The 27,466-nt window shown below is 42.2% G+C and overlaps 1 protein-coding gene across 3 annotated transcripts in view; it reads right to left on the reverse strand.

The window, feature by feature from the left end:
• RGS6 (regulator of G protein signaling 6) overlaps positions 1 to 27,168 on the reverse strand; it is a 575,129-nt gene extending 547,961 nt beyond the window's left edge. For all 3 annotated transcript variants that reach the window (XM_067731476.1, XM_067731467.1, XM_067731459.1), the window contains exon 1: positions 26,241 to 27,168. The gene's annotated coding sequence lies outside the window, so the exon portion shown is untranslated. The remainder of the gene's footprint in view (positions 1 to 26,240) is intronic.
• Between the last annotated feature and the right edge of the window lie 298 nt (positions 27,169 to 27,466).

Genomic DNA, 27,466 nt, shown 5'->3' on the forward strand with positions numbered 1-27,466 from the left:
TTAACAAAGTGAAGGAGAAAAACCATATGATTATCTCAATAGATGCAGAGAAAGCTTTTGACAAAATTTAACACCCATTTATGATAAAAACCCTCCAGAAAGTAGGCAGAGAGGGAACTTTCCTCAACATAATAAAGGCCATATATGACAACCCCACAGCCAACATTGTCCTCAATGGTGAAAAACTGAAAGCAGTTCCACTAAGATCAGGAACAAGACAAGGTTGTCCACTCTCACCACTATTATTCAACATAGTTTTAGAAGTTTTAGCCACAGCAATCAGAGAAGAAAAACAAATAAAAGGAATCCAAATCGGAAAAGAAGAAGTAAAGCTGTCACCATTTGCAAATGACATGATACTATACATAGAGAATCCTAAAGTTGCTACCAGAAAACTACTAGAGCTAATAAATAAATTTGGTAAAGTAGCAGGATACAAAATTAATGCACAGAAATCTCTTGCATTCCTATATACTAATGATGAAAAATCTGAAAGTGAAATTAAGAAAACACTTCCACCTAACCATTGCAACAAAAAGAATAAAATATCAAGGAATAAACCTACTGAAGTAGACAAAAGAACTGTATGCGGAAAATTGTAAGACACTGATGAAAAAAATTAAAAATGATACAAATAGATTGGATTGGAAGAATCAACATTGTGAAAATGACTCTATTACCCAAAGCAATCTATAGATTCAATGCAAAATGACTCTATTACCCAAAGCAATCTATAGATTCAATGCAATCCCTATCAAACTACCACTGGCATTTTTCACAGAACTAGAACAAAAAATTTCACAATTTGTATGGAAACACAAAAGACCCCGAATAGCCAAAGCAATCTTGAGAACGAAAAACAGAGCTGGAGGAATCAGGCTCCCTGACTTCAGACTATATTACAAAGCGACAGTAATAAAGACAGTATGGTACTGGCACAAAAACAGAAATATAGATCAATGGAACAGATAGAAAGCCTGGAGATAAACACACACACATATGGTCACCTTATCTTTGATAAAGGAGGCAAGAATATACAGTGGAAAAAAGACAGCCTCTTCAATAACTGGTGCTGGGAAAACTGGACAGCTACATGTAAAAGAATGAAATTAGAACACTCCCTAACACCATACACAAAAATAAACTCAAAATGGATTAAAGACCTAAATGTAAGGCCAGACACTATCAAACTCTTAGAGGAAAACATAGGCAGAACACTCTATGACATAAATCACAGCAAGATCCTTTTTGATCCACCTTCTAGGGAAAGGGAAATAAAAACAAAAATAAACAAATGGGACCTAATGAAACTTAAAAGGTTTTGCACAGCAAAGGAAACCATAAATAAGGTGAAAAGACAACCCTCAGAATTGGAGAAAATATTTGCAAATGAGGCAACTGACAAAGGATTAATCTCCAAAATTTACAAGCAGCTCATGCAGCTCAATATGAGAAAAACAAACAACCCAATCCAAAAATGGGCAGAAGACCTAAACAGACATTTCTCCAAAGAAGATATACAGATGGCCAACAAACACATGAAAGGATGATCAACATCACTAATCATTAGAGAAATGCAAATCAAAACTACAATGAGATATCATCTCACACCAGTCAGAATGGCCATGATTAAAAACTCTACAAACAATTGCTGGAGAGGGTGTGGAGAAAAGGGATCCCTCTTGCACTGTTGGTGGGAATGTAAATTGATACAGCCACTATGGAGAACAGTATGGAGGTTCCTTAAAAAACTACAAATAGAACTACCATACAAGCCAGCAATCCCACTACTGGACATATGCCCTGAGAAAACCATAATTCAAAAAGAGTCACGTACCAAAATGTTCATTGCAGCTCTATTTACAATAGCCAGGACATGGGAGCAACCTAAGTGTCCATCAACAGATGAATGGATAAAGAAGATGTGGCACATATATACAATGGAATATTACTCAGCCATAAAAAGAAATGAAATTGAGTTATTTGTAGTGAGGTGGATGGACCTAGAGTCTGTCATACAGAGTGAAGTAAGTCAGAGAGAGAAAAACAAATACCGTATGCTAACACATATATATGGAATCTAAGAAAAAAAAATGTCATGAAGAACCTAGGGATAAGGTGGGAATAAAGACACAGACCTAGGCTTCGCTGGTGGCGCAGTGGTTGAGAGTCCGCCTGCCAATGCAGGGGACTTGGGTTTGTGCCCCGGTCCGGGAAGATCCCACATGCCACAGAGCAGCTGGGCCCGTGAGCCATGGCCACTGAGCCTGCGCGTCCGGAGCCTGTGCTCCGCAACGGGAGAGGCCACAACAGTGAGAGGCCCGCGTACCGCAAAAAAGAAAAAAAAAAAAGAACCCAGTGGCAAGACGGGAATAAAGACATAGACCTACTAGAGAATGGACTTGAGCATACGGGGAGGGGGAAGGGTAACCTGGGACAAAGTGAGAGAGTGGCATGGACATATATACACTACCAAACGTAAAATAGATAGCTAGTGGAAAACAGCCACAGAGCACAGGGAGATCAGCTCGGTGCTTTGTGACCACCTAGAGGGGTGGGATAGGGAGGGTGGGAGGGAGGGAGATGCAACAGGAAAGAGATACGGGGACATATATATGTGTGTAACTGATTCACTTTGTTATAAAGCAGAAAGTAACACACCATTGTAAAGCAATTATACTCCAATAAAGATTTTTAAAAAACAAACAAACAAAGTACTGATACACACTACAACATAGATCAACCTTGAAAACATTATACTAAGTAAAAGAAACCAGACGTAAAAGGTCACTGCTAAGGACTGAATATTTATGTCCCCTTAAAATTTATATGTTGAAGTCCTAACCCCAAATCTGATGGTATTAGGAGGTAGAGCCTTTGGGATTTGATTAGATCATGAGGGCAGAGCCCTCATGACTGGGATTTGTGTCCTTATACAAGAGATCCCAGAGAGCTCCCTTCTACCATGTGAGGACACAGTGAGAAGAAAGCCATCTATGAACGAGGAGGTGGGTTCTCACCACACACCAAATCTGCTTAAGCCTTGACCTTGGACTTCCCAGTCTCTAGAATGGTGACAAATAAATTTCTGTTGTTTATAAGCCGCTCAGTCTATGGTATTCTATTATAGCAGCCTGAGTGGACTAAGACAGTCCTATATTGTACAATTCCATTTACATGAAATATCTAGAATAGAGAAATCTATAGAGACAGAGAGCAGATTCGTAGTTAACAGCAGCTGGGGGTGGGGAGGAAGGAATGGAATGGCTGCTTAATGGATATGGGGTCTCCTTTAGGGATTATGAAAACATTTTTGAACTAGATAGAGGTGATGTCTTCAGAACATTGTGAATGTACTAAATGCCACTGAAATGTATGCTTTAAAATTAATTTTAAGTTATGTGAATTTCATCTCAATTAATAAGAATGAATTTTTCTAATTTGACCTTTTTTTTAAACAGCCTGAAAAGACAGCAGTGAGACAATGACAGCATATGGAATTTTTGAGTTAAAGAAGCAAGTTCAGTTCTTGGTATGATGCACTATTTGCTGGGTGACCTCGAACAAGCTAAATAACCTGTTGGGTTCCCTTTGTTACCATCCTTTTAAAGTGAACATGTTGAATGCCTGCTATGTGCCCAGAACCATGCCAAGTCACCTTCCCCTACATTGCTCTCATCAGTAAAATGTGAACTCCACTGAGTACTCACAGGTAAGGGTCAAATAAATCGAGTGTAAAGTATTATATAAAGCCATTAAAGTCCTATACAAATGTTATCACTAATCTAAGAGCCTGCCTGGGTTATTTGCACAAAATTCAGAGGCTTTTCATCAAAGAAACCTCTATAAATACCATACTTGACAGAAAAGGCCATTTCAATTTAAAATAAAAACTCAGGAAACATTTTATTATAAAATAAGTTGGGACCAAAGGTCATCCTGTAAAAACAGATTTCAGCGGAAGATGGGGAAGAAACAGGAATTTATAATTTAAGCTAAGAATTTAATTGCCCCAAGTATCCCATTTGAATAATGTTGCTTGTTTTCTTCATCATTTATGAATCAGGGTGCATTTTATTTTAAAAGTTAGATTACAAGTAGAAATAAAGAGCGTCATTCTATTATCTCTACCCACTGTAATATCAGTATTTCTATGAATATTGTACTACATGGAAACACTCATTATTATTCTAGTCAGTAGCTTTTCAAGTTAAATGAACAACACACTGTTTCATTTTTAAACAACTACTTATTTACCTACTCTTTTGCCTGAACACAGAATATGACACAGCATGAAAAAAAAAACTGAGTCCATTTATGTATCTCATTTATCTGTGTAACAGAGTCATCTTGTGTTTCTATTGCTTTATTTTAAAACGAACACTTTCACTTTAATGAGCATATTATCTTCCACCCAGAAAACTGTGCAATGATAGCAAGTTTGGAAATGAAACAATCGTGAAACAATCATGTCAGCCCTCCTTTCGCCTTTCCCTGGCCCCCCCCCACCCCCAAGAGCAACATTCCTGTGTGTTAAAACAGGCTGGTGTCCCAGGCTCTGGACTTTAGACTGCTCAGTGAATGTACATAGCCTCTATGTTTGGAACTTTAGTGAGTCTAATATGTAGTAGAAAAGCTTCTATTTTTGGTTCCTCTATCAACTCATTTTGAAATTCAGACAAGTCATTTAACTTTTCTGTGTCTAGAAAGAAGCATTTCTAAAATAGTGATGCAACCACTTTCTAGTCTACATGTCAACAGATGTTAGAGAGTACTAGATGTGAAACCTACACAGGTAAGGATGTTCTAACTAAATCATTGACTATAGAGTTGGGTTCCTAAAATTAAAGAACTAGATTTTCATTCACTACAACATAGTATAAATATTTATTTTTAAATGAAGTACAATAAAAATGAAGCAGGAGTATTTTTAATTTAGTGGTAGAGAAAAACAAAACCTTCTTTCGGTTACTTAGATATACATGTATATACATACAGTAAATAATATAGGGACTTTTAATATTTGTGAATGTTTTTCTGAAAACACACAACTACATTTCAATAGAAAGAAAACACGTTAGTAATAATCTTTTTCTCTAGTCGCTTTCAACTAACAGAAGAGGAAAACTGCAAATGTGTTACAACCACGCATTTCGCGATCTCCGAGACATGACAGCTAGTGGCGACAAGCTGGCCTCTCTCATCAGACAGATCTATGTCTCTTATGTCTCAATCCAGGCTCCACTCACTAGCTGTGTGGTCTGGGGCAAGTTGCTTCACGTCTCTGTGCATTTGTTTCCTTATCTGTCACAAACCGCAGTCCCAGCATAGTTGAAAACCCTCTGAACTGAGACGCCTGGATCCCCCACCTGATCTGCAACTAACTAGCTGTTGGAACCAGGTCAAGCCACAGCCCCAGGGGACGTTAGCTATACATCCTTAGTATTCCAGCTCTGTCCTAGAACCTCAGAATTTCAAATTTCTAACTTTTCTTCAGAGACTCACCAGAATGTTCCATGCCACCTCTCTTCCATCATCACTCCTTATACGCTAGCTCTTCTCCTCTAATCATGACGATGTTCATGCCGAACTTCTCAAAGAATCACCAAACTGCTAAGCTAGAGCATCCCCTCCCAGACTCAGCATCCCTCCCCATGGAGCAATTCCTGTAATACTACCACCCACCACTAGGTGCCGCGGGACTCAACGTTTAATCTTGGAGCAAACACTGAGAATCCCATGCTTTGTGCTGGAGACATAAAGATAAATCAGACACAGATCGTCTCTCCTTAAAATGTTCAGAGTCCAGGAGGGGTGACACATGTCCAAAAATGCAGGACTCTGTAATATGTGGGTGCTCAGTTATGATAGCACAGAGCAGGAAGAGGCGGCAACTACCATCAAAGCAGAAGGATGAACAGGAGGGGGAGGCAGAAGAGGCCCTTCCAGCCTGCGTCCCAACACAGGTATGAACATCTGAAGCCGCAGAAGTGGTAGACACCCGGGAGGAAAAACACATGACGATGATCTGATCTCAAGGAGATTAAGTGGAAGACAGTCAAATGAGGAGAGTGAAATAACAGGGATTTGCACCTAGCTGAATTCATATGACTTTGCTCACTTGTTTATCAGGGACCTCCGCTGCTAGAGAGCCAGTTCTGTCTGGGCAGAGTCTTTGTCAGTTGGGTTCACCCCTCTATTCCTGGCACCTAGAAGGTACTCAAACTTTTTTTTTAATTTATTTATTTATTTATTTATTTTTGGCTGCGTTGGGTCTTTGTTGCTGCGTGCAGGCTTTCTCTAGTTGCGGCGAGCGGGGGCTGCTCTTCACTGTGGTGTGCAAGTTTCTCATTGCGGTAGCTTCTCTTGTTGCACAGCATGGGCTGTAGGCGCATAGGCTTCAATAGTTGTGGCGCACGGGCTCAGTAGCTGTGGCTCGTGGGCTTAGCTGCACCACAGCATGTGGGATCTTTCCGGACCAGGGCTTGAACCAGTGTCTCCTGCACTGGTAGGCAGATTCTTAATATTTTTAATGAATGACAGAACTGATAAGATTTCACTAAGATACAGTGTACTCCGTCTAGAACACTCATCTGGTTAACGAGCCATTAAAACTGCTCAGCAAAGAAGGCTCTTTATCAACAAAGACCTAGGGATCGAATCACACATGAAGATTTCCCCCAGGGTTTATTGACACGGACCAGCCCTGAACTCAGGAATCCACTTTTGGAATCCACGAGCAATTTAGATCAGAAGGAATATGTGGGAGGGTAGAAAGTATAGTGAGGAGGGACCCTGTGAATAACAGAACAATTGAGCATCTATGACTCTGATTAGTCAATCTTTTGAAAGTCAGGACTGCAATTCACTCCAAACTTACATTGCATTTGTAGCTTCGGTTACAACAAATGCCAGCTGTTTTCATTTGTAATGCCAGCCCCTCAGCAAGCAAAGCCTAGGGTCCAGCAGATAATGATGCTGAGCAGGGCAGGTGGGAAGGACCTCGATGATGTGGAAAAGGGAGGGGCTTTGAAGTCAGACCAGGAATCACATCTCAGCTCTGGCCGCACCAAGGCTGCTGTGTGGCCTTTGGTAATTGATTCCTCCACCCTAAGCTTCCAGCTCTTCACCTGGAAGCAGAGAACCCTCTACTTTGCAAGGTTGCTTTTGAAGAGGGAATAAAACAAGTCACACGAATTTCCTTGGCACTGAATGAATTGTTGCAACTGACCAGCAGTCTTATTTTTGGCCAGTGTTTGGCCAAGTGAAATTTCCAGGCCACTGACATCAGAATCACTGGAGAAAGACTTCCTCCTCCTCAGGTATTCTGACTCCGTGCATCTGAGATGGAGCCATTAGCAGTTTCACAAGCTTCTCGGGTGACCCTGATACACAACTAAGCAGCAGACCACTACAGTTACACTACAACGCCACTAAAACCAGCATCACACACAGCAAGAAGCCCTACACATCATGCTCGCCACTTCTAGCATCCAGCCCTTGAAACCCGATTCAGGGAAATACCTTTCAGGAGAGGCAACCAAACCCTGCTTGTAATATAGTCTGAATATTTATGCTGCCACATAAGAATTTCTGTTGGTGCTATTTCCTCCCCTCCGTGTTATATCCAATTCACATAGTTTGCCTCAGCCCATTAAAACCCAGTGGATTTTTTTTTCTGACATCAGCAATGTTAAGTACTTCAGAAAAAAAAGAAAATTTACAGATTGTGTGCTAGCTCAGTAGTACAAGCTTGTTTATACAGCTCTAATCTGACTGAGTGGGCAGGAACCTCAAGAGGGAGGAAAGAAGAGCAATAGCTCTAAAGAACAAATAACTCTTTCTATTACTGCAGAGTCTGCCAACTTGACGTCTCCTATATACTCAAAGTTCAGATGCTCCATGACAGCTCAAGTGTGTTTCAAGTAATGCACCAAAGACCTGAAAACAAGGCACTGGAGCTCAGCCCCTAGGGGCAATGCTGCTGGCAATGCCAGGCACCCAGTATTTTACTAGACTGCAATCTCTTGATCAGTTTTGGACTTCAGTTAGAACTCAGGGGTTCCCAAAAGCTGGTCCAAGGACCTGAACCAGACTAGGAGACTCAGAATCACTGGAGAGGGGGGCAGATTATAAAGATACATGTTCTTGGTTCCCACGCTCCAGAAATCCTGATCCAGTAGGCCCAGGATGGTCCGTGGAGATTTCTAAATGAAACGTTCCCCAGGCGATTTGGAAGAACAGTCAGGTTTGGGAACTAGTGACCTAGATTCCATGGAGCCTGCCTTCTCTTCGCCTGATCCCTTCATCCCACCCCGTGCTGCTGACAGTCTGGGCAGCCACACTGAAGGGGGGGGCTCCTTTAGCTTCCCTTGAATTTGGCCAGAAAGTCACTGTGATGGATAAAGCCTGGGTCCTGAGGTCCTGAGAACCGGCTGTCAGTCCCGGCCATGCCACTTAAGAGCTGTGTGACCATGAACAGCGCATTGCTAAGCTTATTTAGCCTCTCCGAGCCTTGGTTTCCTCATCCATAAAATGGAACAAATACTCATCCCCTGTACCAGTGGTTCTCCGCCTTGCCTGCTCATTAGAATCACCCAGACGATGACAGAAACTCTAACAGGTGGAGGTTATCACTCCCACGCTACAGATGAGAAAACTGAAGCTTGAGAGCATAGGTCACTTGCCCAAAGTATCAATAGAACAGCTTGTCAGCCAAGAATCTAGAATTCAAATCCAGGACTGACGGCAATACCCACAGAGTTTCCAGTAGGGCAGCTTGGTCTCCAGTGGAATCACTGATACACAGTAGTTAAAACAAAATTTTGTAAATATACAAATTTCAGTATATACTTAAATATACAGTATTTTGCACCTAGAGACTAATTATAGCATACTCAGTAGCAGGTACTTCTGGTACATAGTACAACTGGTACATAGTAGGTTCTCAACTAATTAATGGGTCTTTCCTTCTTCTTGCTAGTGTATCGGTGAAGCTGACATCCCCATACCAATCCTACCTGAAGACATATGAATAAATACGAGCTTCCCTAAGTTGCTTGGCTGCCTGACAGCCTAAACAAACTAATCTACCAAAGCTACTTGTAAAGAAAATTATTTTTGCAATCCTTCTATTAAACAAAAGTCCTAAAAATAATTCAGCTGGGAGGGAGAAGTGGAAAGTTCTTCACATACCAGGATGTGCTTGGCTGTGTGATGTGCCTCACTGTTCTATTAGTGCAGTTGCTGCTTGAAGTTCAGGTCCACTAGGAATCCTCTCTTACCAGGGGCTTTGAACTCCACACAGCTCTGGACACGTAGAGCCCGCCAGCTCCTCACTGACTCCTTCTGCCTTCTGAATTCTTCTTCTGTAAACAGCATGCCCACTACGTCCTTCCACCTCCTCTCTGAACTCCGAACTTCTGTGACCTTCCTGGAACCCTGGCTTGCCCCAAAGACATCCCCTCCCTGAAACCTACCTGTCTTCACCCCACCTATCTCAAGAGCAAGAAGTAAAGCAAGCATGCCCCTGGTTCTCCACTGCTTTCCCTCCCGTCTTCCTACACAAACCCCTGCCCTCATGACATTCAGACCATCTGGCCATGCCACTGTCTACCCATTCTCACTGCTATTTCCTACCTCTCTCCTGTTAAGCCTTTTCATTTCCTAAAGATTCCAGGTTCGAAGTCTCAGAGGTTTTCTCCATCCCTTGGTCAACCTCAGTGACTTTAACATTAGAGCCAAAGCTGGTTTCTCCACCCTTTTCTTTCCTCATCTGAACCCTTTTCCTCCATCCCTCCTCCTCAGCTACCACCTTGCATAGCCACATGCTGAACCTTGCCATCGCTGGGGACTGTACCACCTCAAATCCCAACACAAGCTGAGAAGGTGCACTCTGTCCACTGCCCCTCTTTCCAGATCACTTACTGAACATTCTCTACAAATATTCAATCCATTTCAACCACACCTTTGGTACTATTCATTACTGCGCCTCACTCTGCCTTCACTTTCCTCTCCCCCTGGCTCCATCGTTATAATCACGCCTCATCAGTCCTTCGCAAATATCCTCAACTTCCTCACCTCCCCATTTCTGTGTCATATTTCCTGACAAATCTCCAACACCGAGGGAACCCGACTCTCTGCCATACGATATCCAAGCTCACATCCGAGCAGGTGAATGCTTTGGGGTGGGGAGGAAATCACTCACACCAGGCTGACAAGCTGCATTTTAAATTCATGAGTGCCAACTTTAAATGAGTTAGCCATAAATAAATGAATAAATAAATAAGTAAATTAGTTAGTTCGTCAACACTCCCCACGGAACCTAAAAGGTTTTCCTGTCAAGCTTGCTCTCTCCCCTTCCGAGTTGGCTCTCTCATAACTTCTTGTTTAAGCTTCACACACGGTCTCAGTTGATGGGCTCACTTCAAAATCTGTGGAAGAAATGGAAGGCAGCAGAAGGCAAGTCTCTCATCTTGAGACACCCTCACCTAAACCACCATGTTCTTGGTCTTCCTTCCACTGCAGTAGGGGAAGTGCTGCTGCATTTGCAGAAGGGAAGTCGCTCCACTTTTGCCCTTAATTGGAAGGTGATAGAACATTGTTCCTCATCTACACCCTCCCACCACACCGACAGGCTCTGGTATAATAACAGTGGATTACAGCTCAAAGACCTCCAAGACACTGTCTCTGAAGAGCACATAGGGAAAGCTTAATTTAAGAGAGAAGGCATAAACAAGAACACCAGGGGAATCTGAAGCTTCTCGCACTTACAACTACAACAAACATTGAGCACAGCCCAACTCCTGGCCAAATTAAATAAAACCTCACGTGAAAGGCCTGGTTACTTCAGTTCCTATTACCAGATACATTGTGTTTGGCTTTCAGCAAAAAATCATGAGCCATGCTAACAGGCAAGGAAAAAACACAATCTGAAGAGACAAGCAGTCATGAAAACAAGATACGACACAGATTTTGAAATTATCAGATAGGAAATTTAAAATAACTGTGATTAAATATGTTGAAGGTTCTAATGGAAAAAATAGATGGTAATGAAAGCAGAGATAGAAACTCTTTTTTAAAAAAAAAATCCTTAAAAAGGAAATGCTAAAAGTCAAAAACACTGTAACAAATGAAGAATGCCTCAGTGGACTCATTGGTGGACTCCAAATGGCCACGGAAAAATTCAGTGAGCTTGAGGTCAATAGAAACTTCCCAAACTGAAAAAAAGGGAGAAAAAAATTTTTAATGGAACAGAACATCCAAAGACTATGGTACATATCAAAAGGCATTAAGTGTAATTGGAGTACCAGAAGGAAAAGAAAGAGAAAGGAGAAGAAGAAATATTTGTAGGAATAATGACTGAGAATTTTCCAAAGTTAATGACATACACCAAAACACGGATCCAGAAAGATCAGACACCACCAATCAGTATACATTAAAACAGAACAAAACAGATCACTACACCTAGACATATTGTATTCAAAGTGCAGAAAATCAAAGAGAAAATCTTGAAAGAAACCAGAAGAAAAACCTTAACTATGTAAAAACAAGGATAAGAACTACAGGGGGCTTCTCACCAGAAATCATACAAATGAGAGTACAGTCAAATACTTAAAATGTTGGGTTTTTTTAAACATCTCTATTGGAGTATAATTGCTTTACAATGGTGTGTTAGTTTCTAAATACTTAAAATGTTGAAAGAAAAAAAACACCAACCTGGAATTCTACATCTAGTGAAATGATCCTTCGAAAGTGAAGGAAAACTAAATTTTCTCAGATCAATACTGAGTGAGTTCATCACTAACTGACTTGCCTGCAAGAAATGCTAGGAGTTCTTCAGGCAGAGGAAAATCATATAGGTCAGAAACTTAGATGTACCAAATGAAACAGCAAATGTCAGGGAAGAAATAAAGGGAAATAAAACCTTTTATTTTCTTATTCTAAATTGATCTAAGAGAAAGGAATAAGATTCTTCTGAACAGTGTTCGTGGGACAGAAAAAAAATATTTTTAAAAAGATTAGCACATCAATGCCTAACACAGAGCTCTAAAATAACCCTTGACAATCAGCTAGTTCAAGGGTTGGCAAAGTAGGGCCCTTGGGACAAACCTAGCCTGCTGCCTGTTTTTCTTTTAAATGTTTTTTTATTGTGGTAAAAGTCACATAATATAAAACATACTACTTTAACCATATTTAACTGTACAGTTCAGTGGCACTAAGTACATCCACATTGTTGTGCAACTCTCACCACCATCCATCTCCCGAGTTTTTCACCTTCCTAAAGTGAAACTCTGTCACCATTAAACACTAAACTCCCCATTCCCCCTCTCCACCCCGACCCGTGCCTGTTTTTGTGTGGTCTGTTAGCTAAGAATGATTTTTACCTTTTCAGATGGTTGAAAAAAGTTAAAAGAGGGTTTCCCGGGTTTCCCTGGTGGCGCAGTGGTTGAGAGTCCGCCTGCCGATGCAGGGGACACGGGTTCGTGCCCTGGTCTGGGAGGATCCCACATGCCGCGGAGCGGCTGGGCCCGTGAGCCATGGCCGCTGAGCCTGCGCGTCCGGAGCCTGTGCTCCGCAACGGGAGAGGCCACAACAGTGAGAGGCCCGCGTACCGCAAAAAAAAAAAAAAAAAAGTTAAAAGAAGAATAATATTTTATGACACATGAAAACTGTATAGAAATCGAAGTTCTCGGCCCATAAACAAAGTTCTATAAACGCCCATCTGTTTCCTTATTGCCTTGGCTGCTTTTGTACTACAAGGGCAGAGCTGAGTAGCTGCAGCAGAGACCATGCGGCCCACAAAGCTCAAAGCACTTACTCTTTGATCCTTTACACAAAATTTTTTCTGTTCCCTGAACACGCCCAATCACTTAATTTTTCAGAGGCTGAAACCACGGCCTGGGAGATAGAGTTACCCTAGCATGTCATCTTCCTGGTCAGTAACGAAGCAGCATGAAAATGCAGGTCTTCGTATCCCAAGTGCCTGTCCTCTCACATTAGAGGACTTACATAAGTATGGATTCTAAGATCACAGTGTCTAATACTACTGACTAATAGTGACTAATATTACTGACTCTGGGGACTGCAGAATTAACATTTTATTATTCTCTTATTTCACATGAAAGGTGGCATGACTGCTACAGGAGAAATAGGAGTGATAGGGAAGCTTTGCCAGTTTCTATGCACAAGAATATGGGATGACTAAGAGATGAAGAGGACGGCATGTTCCCAGGGGACCAAGATGAAAAGTACTTGGATTGGCTTTTTTTTTAAGAATGTCAGTTTTATTCCTTGGGATTTTGTTTTTTTCTTTCTTCTTCTTTTAATTGTAAGCACAGGTAAAAATCAGTATCTTTAAAACTGGGCACTTAAATACGGGGTCCAGCTCTTTTATGACTCTACAGTGCATACGTGTGAAGTTGCAGTAGTAGGTTTTTCCCCTTCTGGAGATAGCAACACTTGACAAAAGAAAGATCTATTCATAAAGCTCACCAGGCAGGAGCAATATAGGTAAAGAAATAACAACTGAATAGGTTCCTGAGGGTATGATTTTACTCATATTATGTAGATAGAAGACAAAAATAGTTCAACTTAGAATGTACCATATCCAACCCCTGAGAACAACTAGAAAAGTTGGATAAAATTTTAAAAGAAGTGCTCCCAAGGCAATGAGGACACATGGAGAAAAGGGAAGTGCAGAGGAGAACAGACATTCCATGAAACATTGCTTTAAGGTATCTTCTCAAATCCAACATCCACTCATGAAAATACTCTGAGCAAATTTTGAATGTAAGGGAACTTGCTTAATTTGATAAGGGGTATTTTAAAAACACATACAGTGACTCTGGAAGCTTTCCCACTGACATTAGGAATGAGACAATGATGCCCACTATGACCACTTCTATTCACCATTATATTAGAGGTCTCAGCCAATGCAACAGGCAAGAAAAAGAAATAAAAGGCACAATGACTGCAAAGGAAAAAGTAAAAACTTTTCTTTGCAGGTAATTGGATTGTGTACATGGAAAAGCCATAATAATCTACCTATCAGACCTGTTAGGATTAACAGGTGAATTTAGCAAAGTCACTGGATACAAGGTCAATATATATAAACCAATTGCATTTCTATATACCCACAACAAGCAATCAGAAAATGATGTTTTTAAAAGATACCATTTATAATAGCATCAAATACCTTCAAAAACTGGGAATACATCTAAAGAAAAATGTGTGATACATTTACAACATAGAGAGATACAAAATACTAACAGAAATGAAAGCTCTAAATAAATGAAGGGATTACCATATTAATACATTGAAACAGTCAACATTCTAAAGACATTAATTTTCTCCCAGTTTGGGTTAGGGATTTAATGCAATCAAAATCCCATCAAAAGGGCTTCCGTGGTGGCGCAGTGGTTGAGAGTCCGCCTGCCCGTGCACGGGACATGGGTTCGTGCCCTGGTCCGGGAAGATCCCACATGTCGCAGAGCAGCTGGGCCCGTGAGCCATGGCCACTGAACCTGCGCGTCCGGAGCCTGTGCTCCGCAACGGGAGAGGCCACATCAGTGAGAGGCCCACGTACCGCAAAAAAAAAAAAAAAGAAAAAAAATCCCATCAAAAGATGATTTTAAAATTTAAATAATTTAAAATAATGCAAATGGCTAAGAATAACCAAACTATTCTTAAAATAACAACAAAGCTGGAGGAGACATACTAATGGATATCAAGATTTATTATTAAGCCATATTAGTTAAGAGTGTGATATAAGAATAGACAAATAGAACAATGGAAGGGGCTAGAAAGCAGAGAGAGATCCACGATCCATGTATAAATGATCACCTGACTTATAACAAAGATGGCATTTCAGAGCGGTGGAAAAGAAGAGACTTTTCAATATGTAGTGCTGGGTTAACTGGATATACTTACGGAAAGCAAAGTAGATCTTTTTCTTACGCCATAGATTTTTTGCCTAAAGATAAAAGGCAAAACAACAGGGCTTCGATAAATTAAAGTGGGAAAATAGCTTCATGACCCTTAGGGTAGGCAAAACTTTCTTAAGCAGGCACAGAAAACAATAACCATAAAGGAAGAAACTGATAAATTGGATTATTAAAAGTAAGATCTCCTATTCATCAAAAGAGAGTCAAGTGGAAAGCCACAAAATAGGAAAAGACACTTCAAATACAAATAACCGGTAAAAATATTTGTATTCAGAATTTGTTTTAAAAAAAAACCTCCAAATCAATAAGATAGATAATCCAACAGAAAAATAGGCAATAAACTTGAAGAGGGAACACAAAAGATTAAGTAAAAGCAACAAAAAATTACTAGCAAGGCACAATAATCATTAGTCACCAGAGCAAACTGAAACCACAATGAGGCACCACCACCCACCCACCATAATGGCTAAAATTCAAACATTTGACAATCCCAAGTGTTGACAAGTATGTGGAGAAACTGAAACACTCATAAACTGATGATAGGAGTATAAACTGGTACAACCACTTAGGAAATCTCTTTGTAAGGCCCTCCTAAAGTTGAACATTATGTCCCCATGTCCCAGCAATCCAGTCGTAGGTGCATACTAAACAGAAACACATTCATACGTGCACCAAAAAACACACTAGAAAAAATTACAGCCGTATTATTCACAGTAGCCCTAAACTGGCAATGTCCCAAATGCCCATCAACAGTAGATGAATAAACCGTTTGTGAAATGTTACAGAGTGGGCTGCTATACAGCAGTAAAAATAAACTATGGCTACATACCACATCATGAATAAATCTCTCAAACAGTACTGTGCATAAGAAGCCACAAAAAAGAGAGTATATACATTAAGTGTAATTCCATATATATTTCACATATTTCAAAAATGAGAGTGCTATGGTGTTAGAAATCTGGTTAGTGGTCACCACTGGGGAAAGGGGGGTATGTAGTCCCACTGGGAGGGTGCATGCAGTAGTTTCTGGGGGAATGGTAATAAATATTCTCTTACTTAACCTAGGAGTGACAATATAGATGTATTTACTCTTTGAAAATTCAGTGAGCAATGAGTTGTGCACTTTTCTGGAAAGAGTGCCAATATTCTGGGAAAAGGATATAGGACAGAGTATCTCTGATTCTCATGGTGGCACTTGAGCCATCTCAGGTACAGCCATGAAAAAGTGATGTAGGGCTTCCCTGGTGGCGCAATGGTTGAGGGTCCACCTGCTGATGCAGGGGACACGGGTTTGTACCCCGGTCCGGGGAGATCCCACATGCCGCGGAGCGGCTGGGTCCGTGAGCCATGGCCGCTGAGCCTGCACGTCTGGAGCCTGTGCTCCACAATGGGAGAGGCCACAACAGTGAGAGGCCCGCGCAGGGAGATCAGCTCCCTGCTTTGTGACCGCCTGGAGGGGTGGGATAGGGAGGGTGGGAGGGAGGGAGACGCAAGAGATATGGGAACATATGTATATGTATAACTGGTTCACTTTTTTATAAAGCAGAAACTAACATACCATTGTAAAGCAATTATACTCCAATAAAGATGTAAAAAAAGAAAAAGTGATGTAATTGCAGAGATACAGTTGCAGGGATGGTGGAGGAGCCAGAGGTTGTATCTGTCACCACTATATACATACACACTTACCCCAATGTTTGTGTGTAGGCGTAGACCAGGAGCAATAATCACTGAACGAGAGAGCTGGTATAGAAGTGAAACAAGATTAGAAACACACAACTGAAGGAATGCTTCACATTATCCAAAAGCTTTATTTTGGGTATTGAAAGTCTTCCAACTCACAAAATATCTCAGAACTTCCAAAGAGTAGTTGAAATACTCTGCACTTGCTCTTAATAACTTTCTACTCCCCAGCAAATAAAATCCAAAGTCTTCCAGCCAGGTTAGAAGATTGAGGCAGTTACTGTATCTTCTTGCCCAGTGTATGTGTATGTGTGTGTGTGTGTGTGTGTGTGTGTATGTATACATATATATGTGTGTGTATTTACATATATATACACACATATATATGTGTGTATAGATATACACATATATATGTGTGTATATATATGTATATATATTTGGTGTTAAATTTACTTCTTCTGATACAGAAAGATGGGCTTGTAAACTGTCCTCAGCAGAATATGCCAAATCACTGGGCACACTGATTGGACCAAGATAGATATGTGATTCTAACCAGGACCAATCAGGGTCCTTCCTTGAGACTGAGATAAGAATACTGGAAGAAAGAAGGCCCATTCCCTGTGAGGGATTAGGCTGAAAGGATATGAGGGGAGGGAGATTAATGACCATCTTCTTTCTTTCTAGTGTCACAGAAGAAGGATATCAAGACGATGAGGTGTAAGAAGTGCTGATGATATCATTTAAGTCCCTGGATCCAGCCATGCCTGAATTCCCAGATATATTAGTCAGATAAATTCCTTTTTTGCTTGAGTTGGTTTGAATTTTGTTTTAGTGCAGTCGTTTTGTTTTTTGTCTACATCCAAGAGAGCTCTGAATCACCATTAACATCATCACCTTCATCATATATATGTGGCATTTAATCCCTTCAACAGACTGGCCCCAATTTGCATTTCTAGTCTTATCAATCACTATTCATCTTCATATAACCAACAACATGACCAATCTCAACCACAGGAAACATTCCGCAACTAAGAATTACCAATAAGTAAAGTTCAACTTAAAACAACCTACTTCCAAACACACTTTTGATAGCCAACTGGTCATTCCTGTTAAGGACAATTAGAAAATATAAGAAACTGGGGATTCGAAATGGATTTTTTTTAAGTGGGGGAGTATGGCAGATGGCAGGCTGAAGAAGTGGTTTTTGCAGAGAAGCTTTTGAAAGCTAAAGGAAGCCAAAGAAACGAAAACCTAGAATTAACAGCATATGCTTTGGCATGAAGTGAAATACCCTATGCGTTGGGGTGAGACATCGGAGAACTTCCTAATCGGCCATGCCAAGCAAGTTAAATAAAGTTTAGCCCAAGATGTATCCACTTTAACCTTAAGCCATAGGAAGATCTGGGAGTCAGTGGTCAACCTCTCAGTCTGAAAGTCTAAAAGGCGTTGAACATTTGGACAGAGATCCTGACATCGTGGGGAAAAATGCCCATTCGCATGGGAACTGTTCATTGACTATAATAAAGCAAAACCAGCTACAAGCATTTCACTGCAAGGGAGCAAGCTCCTGAATAACAGTAAGAAGTAACTAGAAATTCATTGTGACATACCCTCTATTATCAACATAAGGTGAGGAAAATGTCACTCAGTCTACTTTGTTTTCTCATTTTACTTTCAGTAAACATAAATTTAGATTGCCCCATCCCTGTTTCCCCTTAAATTCTAAGTTCTTCAAAATGAACTTCCCTGCCTGAAAGGTCTTTGAGGACCTGACTCTCGGTAGAGAGGTATTAAAAATCCTTTGCACACTTTGTCACTTCTATCCTTTTACTTACACTGAAATGCCTCAAGCACACTTTGACCACCTCTGTCCCCTGCCCCATCTCTGCAGATCCCCAACTCTGCAGGTCCTCCAACATCCAATTCATCCATTCAACCTCTTCAGTGAAATCTCCCAGTGGGAAGTAATCCCTCCCTCATTCCATGTATACATGCCTGTCTTACCACATTCTGTTTCTCCATCTTTTTCCCCTCAACAGAATTTTAAACTTCTTGAAAACAGAAGCCATATCTGATTAATCATCATCTAGAAAAGGGCCTTCAGTAGTGGGACCACTGTCATCACGAACAAGGAGCAGAGACCTTAGACTAACTGTCGCCTGGGGTAGGAACACCCCCTCCCCTTCCCCCATCCTCTCCCACCCCCAAACTAAGAGTGACTAAGGGCTTCCCTGGTGGCGCAGTGGTTGAGAGTCCGCCTGCCGATGCAGGGGACACGGGTTCGTGCCCCGGTCCGGGAAGATCCCACATGCCGCAGAGCAGCTGGGCCCATGAGCCATGGTCGCTGAGCCTGTGCATCCGGAGCCTGTGCTCCGCAACGGGAGAGGCCACAACAGTGAGAGGCCCGCATACAGCAAAAAAAAAAAAGAGTGACTAAACCTCAGATTTCCAGGAATACTCTCTCTTACAGGAATGCCTGCGAAGCAATCACAGTTTCTCAGCCCTATTCTGCACCTGGGGAGAGCACAGATCAACAGCATTAAGCTGCTTTGTCTAACGTCACAAACCCCTGGCTACAGGCAGGAACCAGCAGCCAAGTCCCTAAACCACCTGCCATTCTGAAAGTTAAAAGTGCCTACCCCTTAAAAACAAACTCCAGTATAATCAATAAATGTATCTTTTGTGAATGCATCCTTTCTATTCTGACCAGCTGCTGAATCAGTCTTTGTTTTAGGATGTATGGTCAGCAAAATAATATAACGGTAGCTTCCTGCTAGGTTTGGAATCTAAATGCTCTAGCACTTACATAGTGGCTCCAGGGAAATATACACAGTATACTGTTTTTAAAGTTGTTGTCTTTCTTCTACAGAGGTCACAAGAAGAAAAAACACTGCCAGCTCAAACCAGCGTTTTGTTTGGATTGGGCATTGTAGATCCTGTAATATTTTTCTAATTGGAATTAGTTGCTAATGACTAAAATGGATTAAAAATGGATGACAACAGCTTTCTGAGCAGAACATACCCTTTGCTTTAACACAGTCCTTACCTGCCCCTAATGCTTCCCAACCCTGAGGTCCAGCACCAGATGCCATTCATCGTCACACATGGGTGGCTGTTTGGCTTTTAGAAAAAAAGAAAGTGTTATTTGGTACCCATGTCTCTTTCAAAAATGGGGCAGAGGGCCCCACGTTTCAAGAAACTGGGGATAAACACATTTCTTTCTGAGAGTAAAAACTTTCTACATGTTTTACACACAAACAGAGCATGGTTTTGATGGAAAAATACAACTTAAGTTACCACTGTGAAAGAAACCTGACTCCAATAAAGATGTTAAAAAAAAAAAAAGAAACCTCACTTGTTTCACTCATCTGCTTTACCTAACTGGCTCTGTGTTTGAGTGTGCAACCCATTTTCTAAGGCTTTTCCCTTCCTTCATTCATTTCACAAACAGCTCTCAAGCAATTACTATGAATCAGAAACTGACAGATGTTGAAGCTACAGGAGGGAATAAAACAGAGTCCCTGCTCTCAGGGAGTGTACATGTTAGCGGACAGAGACAGACAAAATACAAATAAAAACATATAGTGCAATGTCATGGTGATAAAGCTCTGAAGAAAACTGGAGCAGATAAGGCAATACAGAGCACTGTTGAGGCAGGAGTTAATTATTTTAGCTACGCTGGTCTGGGATGACTCTGATGATGAAGTTTTTACATTAGTTTTTACTCTGAAAGCAAACAATAATTGGTTTTATTATTATTATTATTAACACCTCTTATCTGAAAAGATTGCTATTATCCCCTCTCTTCACCTATGAAATTTCTGCCTATTTCCCAAAGCCTCTCTTCCAGGTCTGATTATACAATGTTCTCTCTCTGAACTGGACTGTACTTACTGTCTTCATCATCTATTTGCTACCCAATCTGACTTATAAAATTCCGTGCATTATTTTCCTAAACTGTCACTGAACATCCTTTGTTCATTTTCTGTTTATTTCTATTTCTCTCCAAAACAACTGAAATGAACTCAAGGGAAGGGTTTCTGTTCATCCCTGACCTTGTGATATATCAGAGAGACTTGGGATCTTAGGGTCGGATAAGATCTGGATTTAAATCTTGGTTTTAATAACTCAAAAACTACCTGACCTAGGGCAAGTAGCTGAACCTCTTCTTCAGCTTCAGTTTCTTCATCTGTAAAATGGGAGTGACACCACCTAATTCTTGTTAAAGTCTTTGAGCTACAAAAGGCTTTACATGTGCTAATTCTTCTAAGGTCAGTCCACTGCTGTATGACAGATGCATAGCTCTGTAGGCTGGGCAACTTCTGGCTAAGGAAACCAATTTCTCTCAAGCATTTACTATGAGTGTTGCCTCATGGTGGGGGCAGGATAAAATTATGGTTTAAATAAAAAAAGCCACAGCCTAGTGGGAGAGACAAACATGGACGTATAATTACAAACTGGGACGAGGACCTCACTATACCATGGATCTCAGGTGGATCTAGCCAAGCAGAATCAAGCAAACAATAAGAATGGGGGTTAGAACCATTTGCACCTTGCATATTCACCTGTAACTGCCCATGCGCCTGTACCCAGACCAGTCCATGCACCCACATCTGGTCCAGTCTGCACATCTGCACCAGTATTTGTCCATCCTTCCTTCCATTTTCACCCACCCATAGATGTCACTCTGCAAGTCAGTAACTCAGCAAATATTTACCAAACTCCTACCATGTGCCAAGCACTATAAGAGATACCAAGAAAAGAGAGGAAAATAGCACAGGGCCTTGTCTGGGTGTGGGTCACGGTCTGGCCCAAGAGATATCAATGTAGCTGCAGCCCCTATTTTTCACTTCTCTTCCTGCTGGTGACTAATGGCCTTTAGGCTCATGGAAACAGATCTCCGGCTGCCACAAAAGAAGATCATCCTCACTCCACCCTTTCCACTTCCAGTGTTTGGGCCACTTGCTTTCTTACATCAAGTGTCAGAACTATGGAGTAAGATTCTCCAAGGAACTTAGGAGTTCCTCAGCTGCTAGGCTGCTAGAGCAAGTCCTCAGGAATAGAAAAAAGTTGGAAACGATTGCCCTGAAATACTTAGTATTTCCCAACAGACTCAGGCTGGAGGAGGTCACGGAGAGGATGTGGCTTCCAGTTGACCTGCAAGTTGAATCCCGGCACTCAGGAGGCTCCTCACTCCTCCCCCGTGCTTGGAATGTGCATTCTGCCCACCATCCCCCTGGGGAGCATGTGCAAGGATGCAGCCTTGAGAGAGAGAGAGAGAGAGAGTAAGGTGTTGTTGAGACCATCTGGACTGAGGACTTGACTGAGCCCAGTTAAAGCCTCAGAGTAGAAACACAGGCCTGAAAAACATAAATTTTTAAGGTTCTGGCCGGTGGGTACAGAGATCTACCCCTCTGGCCCTGTGGAAGACAAGCCTCTTATGTAAGTTTCCTTGCTTATTACAACTTTCACCTACCAACCTGGAGGTCTCCCTCTTTCTTCCTTCTCCTTGCCTTCCATGTGTGGGGACCAGTTTCAGATTTCATTCAGGGAACAACCAGGGTTGTAACTCATTATCAAAATTCTTAGAAAACAGGAAGTATGGTGTAACAGGGCCCATCTTCTCCAGCTACTGGGCCTCCTCTGCCCTTCTCCTCACAGCCACACATACTCAAGGGGTATACATTTTATTTTTATTTTACAGACGAGGACATTGAGGTTCAGACACACAATGAACAGAGTTTAAAATGCCTGTTGTGCTACTTAAAGAGCTATGGATGGTAGCTCTGTGGGAGCTCGGGGCTGGCCTGGATTGAACGCAATACAGGCGCCTGGGGACCTCTGAGGGCTGCCACCACCCATCCACGTTCATACAGGACACTCTCATCTCAGGAGCCTCTGATGAACGTGTGCTTTCCCCTGTGCAAGAAAATAGCCTCTAAGGGTAGGGCAGACAGCAGTGGGCAAGGGAGCTCTACCATGCCAAAACTTGAAGGTGGCTTTTTCCTTTGATGGTTTTACCAAAGTATTTCAAAAAGCCCAGACAGCTGTCTCCACCGCAACTCATTTGAATAGCCTCACTCACAGGAGCATCTACTCTGTTCATATTCAAATATTTACACATTTTTCAGTTTCCATCTGCCTACTTATGAGCAGTTTTGCTGTCTCTACAGTTGGAAGAACTGGGTTTCATGACTGATTATTATTCTTATTACAGATTTAATGGTTCCAAATTATGGACGATGATCTCTTTTATCCTGACCACTTCGGAAAGTTTTTTTCCCCATGGAGAAAACTGATAAGAGTTTGAACAAAGTTAACCGGGCACTTACTGGCAGTTACATTCCTAGGCATGGGGCAGAGGGATGCAAAGAAAAGTGCAACAGTGTTTCTGCCCCCAAGGAACTTACCATCTAGTTCTCAGGGTGGTCCCCAGACCAGCAGAATCAGCGGGACCATCATGCTAGAAATATAAATGCTCAGGCCCCATTCCAGACCAACTGAGTCCAAAACTCTGGGGGTAACCCCCAGCCATCTGTGTTTGAAAAAACCTGCTTCAAACAAAGATCATCCTCATCAAAGGTCAAAACGACAAGTATGTGGTTAGCTTATTGAGCTAAATCTAAAAGTGTCATTTGTCCTTTGAGGAAACAGGCCCAGAGCCCAAAAGCCACATGAGGAGTTGGTGGAGAAACTGAAACCAGAACTCAGGTCTCCCACCACCACCTCCAGCCCTGCATGGCCAAGGTTCTTTCTGTTTCTTTTCTGGTGCTTTAAATCCTAGATCTTATGGGGAGCCAAGTTTTGCCAATCCAAAGTGCAAACACTGGTTTTCAAAGACAACAGAGAAACTGGTCACTTTGAAAATAAAGAACACTAACAAAAATTAAAACCTGATATATCAAAGCCGTCCAGCAAACTAGCAGTAATTTCCCAAACCTTTAACACACATCCAAGTTTCATTCACAATTTGAAAATTGCGGGGGTGGGGGGCGGGATAGGGAGAAGGGTAAAAATACAAGAAATAATGTGATCAGAATATAGTCTAGAAAAATATATAGTATGCGGAAATGTCAAGTGGTTCACCTTCTATGGGAGAATTACAAACGATCTTCCATTTTTTCCTTTGTATTTTCCTGAATTTTTCCCAATGGTTATTTATTACTTTGGTATCAAGAAAAAAGTAAAACCACTTTTTTGAAATGTTACATCCATAATCACGCAACATAAAGGTTTATTTTGTAATTCTATTTCTTTCCATACAGCAGGATAGTGTGTGTGTAGTAATTATTTATATCATGCCATATGTTACAACGAAGATGAAATTCGGTAAATATATTCCATCCAGCTGGCACTGAAAATGAAGAGGTTAAATGCTTTCCTAGGTTCAAAGCACTATGAATTAAGACGAGCTAACTGTGAAGCTAAAGGAGAAATTAATCCCAGTATTGAGATCTCTGAGAGCATCTCTTTTGAAAAACATTGATGTGACACATAGCTCCTTACTCATATCTCCCTGATGTTGAACCCCTGGCACCATACAGAAGGTTTGGCAATTCCTGGCAAAGTCTTAGGAGTTCAGGGGATAAAATGCATGGGAGAATATCAGAGAAATAAGAAAGAGAATGATCCTATTTTTATATAAAAGTCTGTTCCTGTGGACAGTAAGACATCCAAAATTACTGACAAATTTCATTGTCCTAAATATCCTTTAAAATTTTTTTCTTTCTCAAGAAATGTTTGCTCATTTAAAAAAAATATCTATATTTGCCATCTCATTCCACAAATCATAAATAAATAAATAAATAAGGACTGTCTCATTTAAAGAGAACTTTCTGCCACAAAAGCATTGTTGCAATGCTTCACTTGATAAGATAAATTTGTGCTGGAAGAAAACCTAGCATTGTTTTACTGAAACTCTCAGCAATATAAATTCAGTGCATGTTAATTAAAGTTTCTTAAAGGAGACAGGGAAGTAAAGTTAAGAACAAATGTAATTACTTACTATGGAAAAGAAAACGCCAGTGGCTACCTACTTCAGAAAAATACCTCACAGAAGCTGACATTTCTAGAATTTCCAGACACTTTCAGAAAAGGACAAATTATTTGGGGTAAAAAAATATATATAGTAATACATCAACATTTATAGTACATAAGCTCACCAGATCTACACCACAGTTCAGCTTAGTAATATCAGAGAACGCAGGAAGAATTTACCAATTTACCATCTTGGTTTTCGCTGTTCAGCATGTGAGCGTTTCCTTACAAAGGTAAATCTCTGAAGAGTCTCCAATTTCCTTCAGTCCTCTACTTGCTTTCTCTCACAGGGCAGTCCCACCCATTACAAAAATAACAAATTAATAAAAAAGAAGAAAGAATATAATGACTATACCACTCACAGAAAGTTTCTCACCAACCCCCCAGTGCCCACTCCATATAACTACCTATCTACCTGGGAAAATTGGTCCATAAAAGCCTTACTTATTAAGCCAAATCTGACAGTTTCCTTTCAGTTTTACACTTTTTGACAACACACACAAACCTGTGGCTCAGACTCTAACTCCATCCGGACACTTATAAGCCCATTTCTTATTCTTCCATCTCTCATGAGCCCCCTCTGCTAAGAAAAAGGGTCCAACCCTTTTGGGACCCTAGGAAAGTAGGTCCCGGTTTACCTACTACTGCTTATTTTTGCAGTTTTACTTTCGGACTGCTAAAAGGTATTGATCAGAAACTATCTGCAGATCCAGCTGCTAAGCACTGATAAATACTGAGGGAACAATTCCAAGCCAAGAACAATACCCAAAATATCTTAAGTTTGTAGCGTGGAAATGCCACTCGTCTCAACAAGAGAGAAGGAAACAACGCTCCTACTCCATCAAAATAAAAAATAGTAAGTAGAAGATTCATCATCTTCCATTCTGAACAAAATTAAATTTTCTGGGTCACTTTCCTTTCCTGTCTCACTGGGCCACTTCTTACGCAGCCTGACAGTGACGGTAAACACGGTCCTTCACACAACCCTTTCAGTTGTCATCCTCACGGAGCAAATACCCATCCGTCCCTTTCCTGCCGCGGTCCCCAACAACAGACCTCACCACCCACCCCTGCACTCCACAGCTCGCCTGTCGCTTGCTTTTCTTCCAAACCACAAATGGGTGAGCTTATTCAGAGAAAAAGTTAATGAACATCTGCTTTTGAGGTAAAACTGTCCTACCTGTGATCACGGAATCTGAAGATTGGAAGTACCTAAAAGCACGTACCCTCTGCCAGCTCGCCCCGGCCGGCCGGTGAGCGCCTCACACCCAGAAACCCAGGAACATGATTTATATGCAGACCTGCACCCGTCCCACACAACTCCACACGCCAGCTTGCCTAACCACTTATGTAAGCTCGTGCCTCTATAGTCCCAAACTGCACACACACACACACACACACACACACACACACACACACCCCGACACCTGTCACGTATCTGCAATGGACAAGCATCTACACCCAGGAAATTAAATGAAATCAACACACATGAACTGGAAGGGTGAAGGGCATACCGTTTTAAAACATCTTTTCCCCCATTTGTTTCTTGCTCATTTCTGTGACAACTACAATTACCTTAGCAACCAAAGAATTGCGTTGACTCCCCCTCCGGTTTCTGAATTTCTCCTAAAGACAAGCTTGCGCCAGGTTCAGGGTAAAGCTAGAGGAGTCCAGGGATCAAGGGGCCGGCAGCTTCTTGGGGGCGGAGAGGACGCCTGGGTTAGTCTCCGCGCGGCTCTCCAACGTCTCGCCTGGTCTTCCCGAGTTTCCGCGGTGGAGAGCGCGGGGTCTCAGCGAGCGGACCGCGAAGCCCGAGGCCGGCGCGGAGGCGCGGTGGGTCGCATGGTGTCAAGGGCGCAGGTTGGTCGGGTGTCTCCAGCGCGCTGGGGGATGGCCCCGCTCTCCGCGCTCCTGGGCGCTCCCCGCTCGCCCGCCTCTGTCGCCCCAGGCCGGCGGGGTCCGTAGAGCTCGGTCCGCCCCCTCGGCGCCCGCCCGCCTGCTCCCGCAGCTTCGGGAATCCGGCGCCCGGGAGAAGCTCTCGCCGCCGAGCAAGGCCGAGCGCAGGAGCTGCCCCAAGTCGCGAAGGTGCTCAGCTCCGCCACTCGGGAGCTGCCGCAGCGGCGCCCGCTGTCGGGTGTCGAGCGAAGCTGCAGCCGGCACCGTGCGCACCTGGGCTCCCGCACCTGGGCCCCGACAGGCGCGGGGCGGGGCGGGGCGGCGGCCCGGGAGGGGCCGAGGCACCTGAGCGCAGCCTAAGGGCGCCGCTGCCCGGCTCACCTGTTCCCAGCGTCGCGGAAGGTGCAGATGGAGATTTGCCCGAGAAAGGGGGAAAAAAACCTAGAAATTCCTGACACTTGAGCTCCGGCGAGAAAACTGGCAGAGCGGCTCAGCGGGGCGGAGGCTCCTTCCGTCAATTCCGAGAGCTGGCTGCGACTGGAAACTTTGGTGGCGTCAGGGTTGTCTTGGGGATTCCTGGTCCGGAGTGGATTGCCCGGTAGTTCTTGAATCCCTCGCTGACGTGTAGCTGGCGCCCTCTAAATTAAAACGGGCCACCGCGATCCTCAGGGATAGTGTTACTCACGTCGTCATTTTTATTGTTTCAACATTTACACCACATGCTGTATTTGGAGTCTTTTATAAGCCTTCTTATCGAGTACACCACAAAAGAACTTTCAAGAAAATTTAACTCTGCAAATAATCTTGGAGAAGAAGAAAAAAAGTAGGAGACAGAAAATGAGAAAGGGTAACTTGAATTGACGGCCTTCTTTAATGTGGGAGCTTTGAAATTTGATACTTAGTTA

This window comes from Pseudorca crassidens, chromosome 1, assembly GCF_039906515.1.
Source record: "Pseudorca crassidens isolate mPseCra1 chromosome 1, mPseCra1.hap1, whole genome shotgun sequence".
Taxonomy (NCBI): domain Eukaryota; kingdom Metazoa; phylum Chordata; class Mammalia; order Artiodactyla; family Delphinidae; genus Pseudorca; species Pseudorca crassidens.